This window comes from Leptonychotes weddellii, chromosome 6 (genome assembly GCF_054177405.1).
Source record: "Leptonychotes weddellii isolate Sample4059 chromosome 6, ASM5417740v2, whole genome shotgun sequence".
Classification (NCBI taxonomy): Eukaryota; Metazoa; Chordata; class Mammalia; order Carnivora; family Phocidae; genus Leptonychotes; species Leptonychotes weddellii.
In genome coordinates this window covers 106,527,960-106,539,860 of record NC_138374.1, presented here as the reverse complement: position 1 = coordinate 106,539,860, position 11,901 = coordinate 106,527,960, and positions in this window count along the sequence as shown.

Sequence of the window (11,901 nt, the reverse complement as noted above, 5' to 3'; positions counted from 1 at the left end):
GCATCTCCCATTTGGCTCAGGGCTTGGCTCTTGAGACCAAGCAAACAGTCCACTGCAGGTGTGTGTGAGGGGTGGGGGGAAGACCACCAGGGAAGGATCATCTTACGGGGAGCCAAAAGCCCTATGTCATACAAGCATGAGCCCACAAGCAGGCATTCACTTGTGCACTGGCAGAAATCCCCATAACTAAGATGATTTCTTAAAGATTTTCTTTAGAAGACACATACTTTAAAATCGGAAAATTCAAGCTGGGCGGGCCCTTCCAATCCTCTAGTCTGAGGGTAAAACTGGCTTAGAGATGTTTGTTTGACCCACACAGTATTTTTTTCTTTTTAAGATTTTATTTATTTATTTGAGAGAGAGAGAATGAGAGACAGAGAGCATGAGAGGGAAGAGGGTCAGAGGGAGAAGCAGACCCCCCCGCTGTGCAGGGAGCCCGATGTGGGACTCGATCCCGGGACTCCAGGATCACGACCTGAGCCGAAGGCAGGCGCTTAACCAACTGAGCCACCCAGGCGCCCAACCCACACAGTATTTTAAACACCAGGGGATTTCACATAAACATCCAGATTTTCAGCATCTCTTGAAGAGTCAAATGCTCTGGACAGCCTGGCTCAGCAGTTCCATCCAACACCAGCTGCTCATTTAGACGGAATCCATATGTTAAAGTCAGGACAACCCCATCCTATTGGATTCACTCATTTACTTTAATTACCTGAGCCTGTAGGCATATGAGTTTGCAACTTCTAGTCCAAATACCCCCTTTTCATAGATGAGAAAACTGAGGTCCAAGGAGGTCAAGTGATTTGCTCCAGGTCACATAGCAAATTAGGCACAAAGCCAAGACTAGAACCCAAACCCAGGGCCCCTTCCACTTGGGACCTGCTTAGCATCCCAACCAGAGTCTATTCTGACTGGTGCTGCACTGGTTGTTAATTATTATTATTATTTTTTAAGATTTTATTTATTTATTTGACAGAGAGAGAGAGAGAGACAGCAAGAGAGGGAATACAAGCAGGAGGAGGGGGTGGGAGAGGGAGAAGCAGGCTCCCCACCGAGCAGGGAGCCGGATGCGGGGCGCGATCCCAGGACCCTGGGACCATGACCTAAGCCGAAGGCAGCCGCTTAATGACTGAGCCACCCAGGCGCCCCTAATTATTATTTTTTTAATCACCCATGTATCTAAGCACTGTTGATGCTATGGTGACGAAAACAAAGTCCCAACTCTGGAGTCACTCTACTGAAGAGTCAACGAAAGGGGATGAAGCAGGAGGAATTAAGGTAGAGATCAGGAAGAACTTCCAGGCTCTTCAAACGATGAGGTCTGGCAATAGGCCACCCTGAAGTCTTCTTTTGCTGGAGATACACCTCATCTGTTTGGTCTGGGGAATAAGAACATCTTGTGAGCCCCTCCAAAGGCTTGGGAGGAGTCAGTTCTATGTTCTCAAAAGAGCACTCTTAAGATTCAGAGATCCCCAATGTGGCTTGGGCCTGTGATATTCCCATTGTTTTGCCTTCCATCCCCGTTCAGGTAAGGCATTGCTGACTCACTGGTGAGTCTGAGTTTCAGGCAGTTAGATGTCATTGATGTATAGCTACAAGGAATCTGGGAATTCCTCTCTCCTGCTCCCAGGCAGCTCTTACTTTGTGAGGACGGGTCTCTTTCACCACCCAGAAGCTTTAAGCTCTACAGTATCAATCATATGACAATAAAGCCATGTGACCCAAATCCCACTTGTCTTGGCAGAGCAGAAGGCGTGGCAACTGGGACTGCTCCCAGTGGTTCAGTACAGTGGAGAACTTAGGGTCCCTGGTGTCAGTAATAGCAACAGACAGGGCTACTTGTCGGTGGGGCTGTTGAAGAGGCTGAACAATCCAATTCTGTGCTCTCTCAGAGAAACTCAGACCTTCTAGAAGGCATTTTGGAGCCCATCATGACTACCCCAAATCCTATCCTGATTTATATCTGGCTCCATCAAAGTGTTTCGAGGTCCTAGGGCTACAGATGAGCCTAACACATTGCCTAAACTGCAGCCTGAATTGTTGCCCTTCCTCTGTCCCCTTACCCCTTATAGAGGTACCCCAGAGTGTGATCCAGATTCGAGGCTCATGGAGATTTCTACAGTGGAAGCTGCAGCAGAAATAAATTTATGAATGAATCTCACTTTCCAGCCCAGGCAATGAAACTGACTTCAGTTTGGGATTTTAGGTGGATTCCCCACTAAAGTGTTCAGAATTATTAGTTTCTGACTCTCTTTTTATCCTTCAACTGAGCCAAGCACTGGTAAGCGTTCTCAAAGAAGCAAATTTCTTTATCCCAAACCTGGATCTATGGGGAGGAGGAGTAGGGGAAAAACAAGGCCCAGTAAATCTCTTAAAAGTAAGCTGTCTCCCTGGGGTCCTCCCCTTCTTCTCTCTCCCCTTTGGTGCAAATGCCAGAGTCCACTTCCATCTGCCCTGGTGAAAGAAGCTTCCACTGGCCCTGCAGACAAAAGAGCCAAATAAGAAACCACCATGAGTGTGAAGATTCACAGTCCTGATTTTAAATATGCTGCCCTGTCAAGACAGAGCAGTGTCCTGATTTTGACCCCGTGGTCAGCACCAAACAATAGACCCTGTGATTGTATGCTGTTGTGGATCTGAAAGCTTTCTGAAATTGGTCAAGTGTGAACGGGAGGGATCATCTCTGCGGTTATCTGCTCTTTGTTTTCTCATGTAAATCATTCTCTGGCCTCAGTCAAGTCCTCCAGGGCAGCAAGGCACAGGCCAGAGAGGAACTCTTGTGAGCCGGGAGCTGGTAGCCACAGGTCAGGCTCAGGGTAAGCTACGTGAGCACTGGACATGTGTTAACTTCAGAAAAACGAGTTATCTGGGGATACAGAATCTGGTTAAGACATTGGACTTCTGTCCAATAGGGCTGAATGACCAAGTGTGTTTATCTCTTTTCCCTCCTCCGACCATTCTAGTACAACCACAAGGTTAAGAGAGGACAAAAAGCATGGGAGGGGGGATAAGAAGGGATGAAAGATTCCAAAAGAAATATTAGGAGATGAGATATTATTTCAACAAAAATAGGGAGTGGGGACAGCTGATGTTTGGTTTAAAGCTTTCAGTACTATTTGATTTTTAAAGCAGATGAACGTAATATTTAAGAAAGATATTATCATCATGTACTTTCAAAGACAAAAGAAGCAGCATGTGGGAGCCAGGAGACCTGAGTGTGAGACCTTTCTTTGGCATTCAGTGACCGCCAAGCTGAACCCCTCACTGGAAGGAGCTAAACAAATCCTTCAATCACCTTCTAGTTCTAACAATTCCTTAGTTCAGTGATTAAATTCCAGAGGCAGCACTGATGGCCTCAGAAAACCAACCTATGCTTTGGAATTCGTCAAAACTTGTCTCGAATTTCCCTTCTCTCGATTTCTAGCCATGTGAACTAGCGGGACCTCAGCTTACCCATCTCCTGCATGAGGGTACTGACTGTTTCACAGGATTGGCAAGAAGATCAAATTAAATAAATAAAACAGTAATAGGCCTATGCAAATGTTATTTTTCTCCACCATCTTTAAGCAAGGATCTGGCACAGTTCTGGGCACCAGGCATTCGCTTAATAGAAACCTGGAGAATTCAGAAATGAGCTACTATGTATTTATTCTTGGGTCAGGGAGGATACGAAGCACTTCATTTCTATTGATTGGATTAGGGGCCAGGTCCCAGTGTGGATCTCAGAGCCTAGTGAATAATTCCTTTGAGGAGATGTAGCTAGCAAAAGGGCAGACCAGGGAGGGTATAAATGAGAGGTTCTTTGACCAAGCAGCTGCCCCCTCGCACCCCACCACCCCTCCAGTGTGGGACTTTCTCTTAACACAGTCCACATACCCAGCCTCAACCTAGATCAGCCTCCTACCATTAACCAGTGGTTCTGCAGGAAAGGTGAAGATGACGTCCACAGGGATTTCCACGCTCTTGAGGGGCTCTGGGCTGGCACACTCATTTCTATACTACTAGCTCCCTTCCACGCTAATTTCTCCGCATCACCTAAAACTTTAGTTATATAGTATTCAAAAAGGTCATTCGATCTGGTCCCTGCCCCTAAAAACCTACAGCCTGAATCCCACCTCAATTCCTACAGCCTGAACCCCCATTTGTCTGAGCTAAACCAAGGCCTAAAAGGTGACTGCATGCCATGGAGGGTTAGCCCAGTCAAGAAAGGAAGGGAAAATGTACCTACAAATGTAAGAGTTCAGTGTTGAGCTCATGTAACTCCTGACCAGCAGAACCCCAGAGTCAAGAGCAAACAAGGCTCAGGTCTTTCCTAAGATAGACTCAGACCAGAGGCCTGAGCCCATCCCACATGAAAAACACAAGCATCATTCCCTCATTCATCAATCAGTAAATATTTATTGAACACCTACTATATGCCAGATAAATTCCCCGCCCTCATGAAACTTACCACCCCCTACTGTCTTCTTCTATTCGTACTGAAGCCCTCTGTTTAAACTTTCAATTATGCAGCCTTCTGCTATTGTGACTACCTCCTCTCCGCAGCTTCCAGCCCCATTCTAATCTATCCTACAGCCCTCTGTGAGCTCTGGTCCATTCATTCTCCTGCTCAAAAACATTCTGTAAGATCCCAAGGTTTATTGAACCAAGAAACTGTATTCACTCATCCAACAGATGTTTATTGTGTATCTAATATGTGCCAGGCTCTGTTCTAGATTTTGGAGGATACAGCAGTGAGCAAGACAGAAAAGAACTTCTGTTCTCATAGTGCTTATATTTTAGTGGGAGAGACAGACAATAACCAAGATAAATGAGCGAAACAAGTAAAGCACGTTAGTTGGTGGTAAGTTCCAAGAAGAACAATAAGTTAACAGAGATTAAGAAGGGGAGGGGGGCAGGGGAGAAGTAAAATTTTACATAGACTAACCAGGGAGAAGATGACATTTGAGTAGAGATCTAAGAAAGTGATGGATGGAGCCCTGTAGATAGCAGAGGGAAGATTGTTCCGGAAGGAGGGTTTGGCAAGTGAAAAGGCCCTGAGGTGAGCACATGCTTGCGCATTAAAGGATGGGCAGGGAGGTGAGAATGAAGTTCAGTGGGTGGAACAGAGCAAGGAGCAAGGGGAGAGTGTTGGGATATGAGGACTGAGAGATAATGACTTTAGCTTTTACTCTGAGGGAGATAGGGAGCCCCTAGGAGCTTTAGAGTGTAAGAGCAATATAGGGTGACTTACTTTGCAGCATCACTTTGCTGCTGTGTTTAAGATAGAAAGAAGGGAGGGAAAGGCCAAGCAGGGAGACTAGTTGGAAGGCCCCTCTCTCACCCTAGCCTGCTTTTCCAACCACATCTCTTACCCTACAGCCCTAGTAGACTCTTCCCAGAACACACACTGCAGCTGCTGGCCTCCCATTCTTGATGAAGTTGCTTCCACTTCAAATATTAATAATAGTACAACTGGAATAATAGCTGCTACTTACTAAGCATCCATAACTCCAATCAAATGTGGTTTTTTTTTGAAGTATTGCCTAATTTCACTCACAGACATTATTTCATTTAATGTTGATATTTTGCCCTATGTATTGGGAAAGCTGAGGCTTTTTACAAAATGTCACCAATTAGAAGGTCTCTGGGCCCAACCATAAGATACAGAACAATTGCTCCCCCTTGGGTCTCTAAGGCAGCTTTTCCATCTTTGAGGGTCTCCAGCCCATGTGACTCTCTGGGCATTTCTTCACCAGAAGTCTGAACAAATATAGAGAGAAATGTTGGAGATGACCCTAAAAGATCAGTATCAATTTTCCAAATAGAAAAAATAGATGCAAAAGACATTTTGGGCAAAGAAAATAACATCGCAAATGTTCAGAGGTACCACGTGGGAAGGTCAGGAAACCGCAATTTGCTGGAGCTTTAGTATTGGTAGGGACGAATCAGTCAGGAAAGAGACGTAGAAGGCCTTGAATGCCATATCAAAGAGTTGAGCTTTCTCCTCTTTATAGTTATGGAGCATGGAAAGGTTGTAAGTACACAAACAAACAAAAATATTGTTGAAGCTTGAGCAAGATAAGAGTGTCTGGAAATGCTCTGTGGTGACCTGGAGAGAGAGAATGCTTTCCTTTTATTTTTTATTTATTAATTTTTTAAAAATTTATTTATTTATTTACTTATGTATTTGACAGAGAAAGAGAGAGATAGCAAGAGCAGGATCACAAGCAGGGGGAGTGGGAGAGGGAGAATCAGGCCTCCCGCCGAGCAGGGAGCCTGATGCGGGACCCCAGGATCATGACCTGAGCTGAAGGCAGATGCTTAATGAGTGAGCCACCCAGGCTCCCCGCTTTCCTTTTAAAGGAAGCAGACCCTAAGCTCTGGCTGATGGTTGCCATCCAGAAAAACAGGCCCAGGTTTGCCACTGGGAAATCTAGATTTTTATGTAAAACTTTTTATATGTTTGCAACACATTTTAAGAAATGTTAATTCTGTGAGCCAGATAGAACAGCCCACAGGAGCTGTCATTTGGGGCCTTCTGCCCTGGAGTATAAATGAGCTCTAAGAGGACAGGGACTTTGTCTTGTTCCCACTGTATTCTCAGTGCTTGGCACAGGGCCTGGCACACAGTAAGTGTTCAATACATATTTGTTCGATGCATACATATGGGTTAGTAATTAGTATTCCTACTTACACTTTAAGAAACTGAGGCTCACAGAGGATAATAGATCACTCAGGAAGTGGCCATACTCTGGTTCAAGATCAAATCTCTGAACTTGAAATGAGACAAAATGACTCACAAGAGAGACAGATTATGAGTAGAAACGGTTCTTCATCTGACCCTTACTCCACCCCCTATCCCCAGCTGTTCCCACTTGTTACCAAAGTCTTGTGCGAGGCTCTGCCTGGTTTTAACTCCCCTGGGATACTTCTGATCCTACACTGTGGGACTGTTTTTTCCCTTATTTTGTTCGGACCTAGGAATTAGAGATGAGGTAGCCCACACACCACCTGTCCCTCCCCAGCACAGTAACATCTGCATAACGTGGGGCGGCTAGCAGCAGTTACTCCTGGGCCATTCAGATCCAAGGAAGGACCCACCAGGCCTTCACTGGCCAGGTGCCTGGCGGACAAATCCCTTAGTGTAGCCAAGTAGCTGCTCTGGTTCACTCGTTACAAACTATTATCGGCAGAGCTGGGCATGACTGCTGCATAAATAGAAATGGAAGGTGGAAGGAAAATAGTAGAACCAGTGAGTGGGGATTTGGGGAGATAAAATACTAGTCTTTGAGGCTTCTAAAGTAAGATGCAGGATTTCTTTCTTTTTTTTTTTTAAGATGCAGGATTTCTAATAAGATCTACTCAGTTGACATAAAATCAATTCTTGCTTCTCCCCTTTCTTCCCCTAATCAGACAGTAGGTTAGTTAGTCAGTCAATAAACATTTATTATTCAGTGTCCAACACACTTCTGTAACTGCAGGTAATGATTTGAATGAGCCCATGAGCTGAGTGTGTCACACTTCATTCATATATTCTTGCTCTTTTAATTCATGAAGAGAAGGAAACATTAGCATGTTTTACCCACTATTACAATTCACAGGGGAAAGGTGTTCTTTCCCAATACAATTCTAAGAGTAATTTCCTAAGATTAGCCTTTCTGGAATCTGAAGGAACGGCTGTGGTTCTGTGCCCGGCCCACTGTCCGGGAATCCCCATTGCGGCGTTCCCAGCCCAGCCAGCCAGGTTCATCTTGCCCACATCCATTTTCCTTAAATGGCTTTATTTTCAAGCACATAGGGGAGACTTTTTAAAAATTTAGTTTGTAGAAGAGTCTCTTCCCCAAGGTCACTCAGCTGGTTCACGGTGAGTGGGAAGCTGACCCTGCCCCATCTGACTGACTCCATGCCCTTTCCATTAGGTCATAAACGGGAACCAAAGCTTCAGAATGTTAATCTTGCCCACAGGCCCGGAGTCATATTCCAGGATGTAGATGTGTGGGACCATCTGTCTGTCCTGGGGGCATGAGGAAGGCAGCATGCTCCGTCCTTGACCCTGACTGACTGCGCCCAGGGGCTGGATCTGGAGCTTTCGGGGGCCTGGGAACCTCTCTCAGTGTGTCTGAGTCTGGAGGCCTTGAGAGTTTCGCTCTGTTTCAGAGCAAGCATCGCCACCTCCCAGTTACTATTCTGTGCTGTGGCAAGTGCCAGCTTGTCTTCCCTTCCCGCCCAGCCCGGGAACCCAGCGGCATTTCTAGTTCAGGCCCAGACCCGTCCTGGCAGCCCGGATTCCACTGCTGAGGCTGGAAGCTCCTCTCAGCCCAGTGACCATCTCTCTCTGGTTTTGCTCACAGAGGAATTTCTATTCCTGCTGTTTGGGGAGGAGGGGTGGGCGGCCACAGATGTCTCCCTTAAACCACAGAGTGGTGGGGTGCCGGTCAGGGTGCAGAGAAGGAACGATGGCAGGGAGCGAAGGCAAGCTTTAGACATTCCACTCCTGAGGCTGTTTCATCCCCAAATCCAAGGTAAATACAGGAGCTGGGGAGGCTGGCCTGCACCCAGCAGCCCAGCCCTGAGTTCTAGCCCTACAGAGAGCTGAAAGGAGGACTTTCTGGCATTCCCACACAGGGGTGGGAAAGAGGCTGGGTCTGGGCAGGTCTGAAGAGTCCTTGTTCCCTGTCGCCCCGGGGGGAACACGCTCCGATTTGCTGACCTCTCTGGTAGCAGTCTATCAGGTAGGAAGCCCAGCCTCTGATTGCTCATGGGCTGTGTGTGGGTGTGTGTAAGCAAATTGTGTAGTGCTTTTGTGTGTCTATTGTTTATCTGAAATTCAGATTTATCAGGGTGTTCCGATATAGGGGGGTCAGGGCTCAGGAGAACCAGAGTGAGGCTGACGCTTCCATCCCTCTGCCCCTCCAGTTTCAGTGAGGTGAGGGCCAGTTTCTGGAACATATCCCTGCTTTGACCTGCTCTCCACCCGAACGCAAGAAAAATCCTTGGGCTTTGGCTTTCCAGGCCAGCTGCCGGTGCCCCAGCCCATATAGCTAGGGCCCCTCCGCCTTCAGTTCTGAAACTCCAGAGACTTTCATGTCAAGTGTTAATGTCCCATCCTGGAGCCCCTTTGAAGATGAAAAGCCCTCCTGAGAAGTGAAGGGCTCTGTTGTTGTAATTAACATAATTACAAGCAATTTTTCCCATAGCCCCGTAGAAAACTAGGGGACTTCACTTCTTGTAAGAAATATCTACCCCGCTCTCCCAGGAGACGGCCAACCTCTTCTCATCCAACCCTAAGGTAGATGTCCCTGCCAGCCCCCATCTCCGTTCCCACCCGCCTAGACTTAGACTTGGTTTTGGTTTCTGTTTTACCTTTTCAGATGATTTGGCACCATGACAAGGCATCCAGCTCTCTGGGCACAGGAATTGCCACCCTCCCCTGGGGTATGGCTGTGCCTACTTCCCTGGGTTGAAAACATCTGGTGAATGGTAAAGCCTCAAGCTGCCATTTCGAGCCTGGACGGGAGAGAAGGGATACCAGCTCCTGCCATTCCACCTCTCGAGCCAAATGCCCCAACTACTGGGAGCCAACTCTTCCCTGATTCCAAGAATCAGTTGCTGCTGTGCAGAGTGACCATGTGGGAGGACACATAAGCATTTCCCTCTGGAGGTAGCTGGTCACACAATGGTAGCCAGGGCAGCTAAAGGCCATGCCCAGAGGCCCTGCACAGAGTCTGTTGTCTTCATTGTTTCTAGGATTGCATCCTTCTGCTGTCCCCAGGGAGGGGATCGACTCTTCCACAGAAAGAGCCAAAGCATTTCCTTCCCTAAAGGTTTAGCAGAGAGGAGATGCTTAGCACTACTAATTGTTCCAAATTAATCTGTTTGTCATAGGCCAAAGAAGCATCTCTCTCTCTCTTTGGAATCCCAGGCCTCTAAACAGCTTTGGGGTTTTCTGGTATGCCTAGAGTATGACTCGTATCTGGCCTGTTACATGATCGTCAAAACTTACAGAAATGGGGTGCCTGGGTGGCTCAGTTGTTTAAGCGACTGCCTTCGGCTTAGGTCATGATCCTGGAGTCCCAGGATCGAGTCCCGCATCGGGCTCCCTGCTCAGCGGGCAGTCTGCTTCTTCCTCTGACCTTCCCCCCTCTCATGCTCTCTCTATCTCATTCTCTCTCTCAAATAAATAAATAAAATCTTTAAAAAAAAAAAAAACTTACAGAAATGTCCGATATGGTTACTGTTGACAGTGCAGACTGCCCAACTGCCCAAGCTGGCCAAAAGTTCAAGAATTTCAGACTGTAGACTGATGATGGCCAATTAATAAGATGTTATAAAATTTCCCTGTCCCCTAAAATCAGTCTTTACTACCTTTGTATTGGTCTTACCCCAGGTTCTCTTAGGAAATCACAACAAAGGAGAGTCCTGGACCCCAGAAGAATATGCGCCCAGGACCTGGTCCTTCCAACCTGCTCCTTTTCCCACAATACACGTGTGCACACGCATGCATGCACACACACACACATATGCACGTATTCATCTGGAAGCAGCAGAGCCAACTCCTCCTCACCCTTCCTGTTTCATTCAGTTTAATTTAATAGGAACTTACACTTAGAGAGTAAATAATGCTCAACAACTATAATAGCTCGTATTATTAGTGATCTAGTCTCTCTGAGATTCAGAGTTACCCAAACACATCAGATGAATTTAGGGCGCCCTAACAGAGGCTCAGCGACAGACAGTCATGACTAGGCTGCTGAAATGACATTCACCATAAGATAGGGGAGATTCTGGATGGGTGTCCAAGGGCCTCAAGCCCATCAGAGGGGAGATCTGACTCTGGGAACAGCATGAGGCTGATGCTGGAGCCTCCTTCCAACCCAACCAGTTGACATTGTGGGACTGTCTGGGGAAATGGATATCAGCTGAAGGCCTGTACCAGTGGGAGCTAGTTCTGGCTTGGCGTGCCTGAGTCTGAGCGTAACAAATTGGAGGAGCCAAGGGAGGGGAAAGAGGGGAGGGGAGAATGTCTGCTCTTGCCCCCAGAACACAGCCAGTCTTCAGCAGTGATTGTTTAAGCTGAATGTGACCTTTGGGCTGTGCCAGCATTGTTGAGAGATTTGGCCAAAACAGGGGGAAGGCTGTACTTCTGGCTAATGTATGCATGTGGGAGCCTGATGTCTTAGTCTGTCTGGGGTGTTATAACAGAATACCATAACTGGGTGGCTTATGAACAACAGAAATTTGTTTCTCACAGTTCTGAGGCGAGGAAGTCTAAGATCATGGCACTGGCAGATAGGGAGTTTGATGACAACCTGCTTCCTGGTTCTTAGAAGGCCATCGTCTTGCTGTGTCCTCACATTGTGGAAGGGATGAGGGAGCTCTCTGGAGTCCCTTTTGTAAGGGCACAAATTCCACTCATGAGGGCTCCACCTTTATGACCTAATCACTTCCCAGAGGCCCCACTTCCAAATACTATTACCTTGAGGGTTAGGATTTCAACATATGAATTTTGGGGGAAGGACACACACACTCAGTCCATTGTACTCAGCATCATTGGGATTCCTATATTAAAAGACACTTATTCCTTTTAGTTAAAGGCTGAAGCACAGAGATAACTTTGAAGAATGACTATTCTTCAAGTAATATGCCCTACTTGGGAAACAAATGTATCTTCCCTGAGAAAAAAGGGTAGAGTTTTCTTCATTTTAAAATCAGGACTTCCTTTTCTTTTAATGATTTTCAAGGTCCTTTTGTTTTCTGGAGAGCAAAGACTGATTTCAGAGTATATTCCTGGGTGGTTGAAAAAAATTTCCTCCTTGGATCCCAGCTGCCAATACTCAACCCTTACCCAAACTACCCACCTCTCCCTTTCCACTGAGACCTGCCTTGTCCCAAGTCACCGTCATCCACACCAGCCAC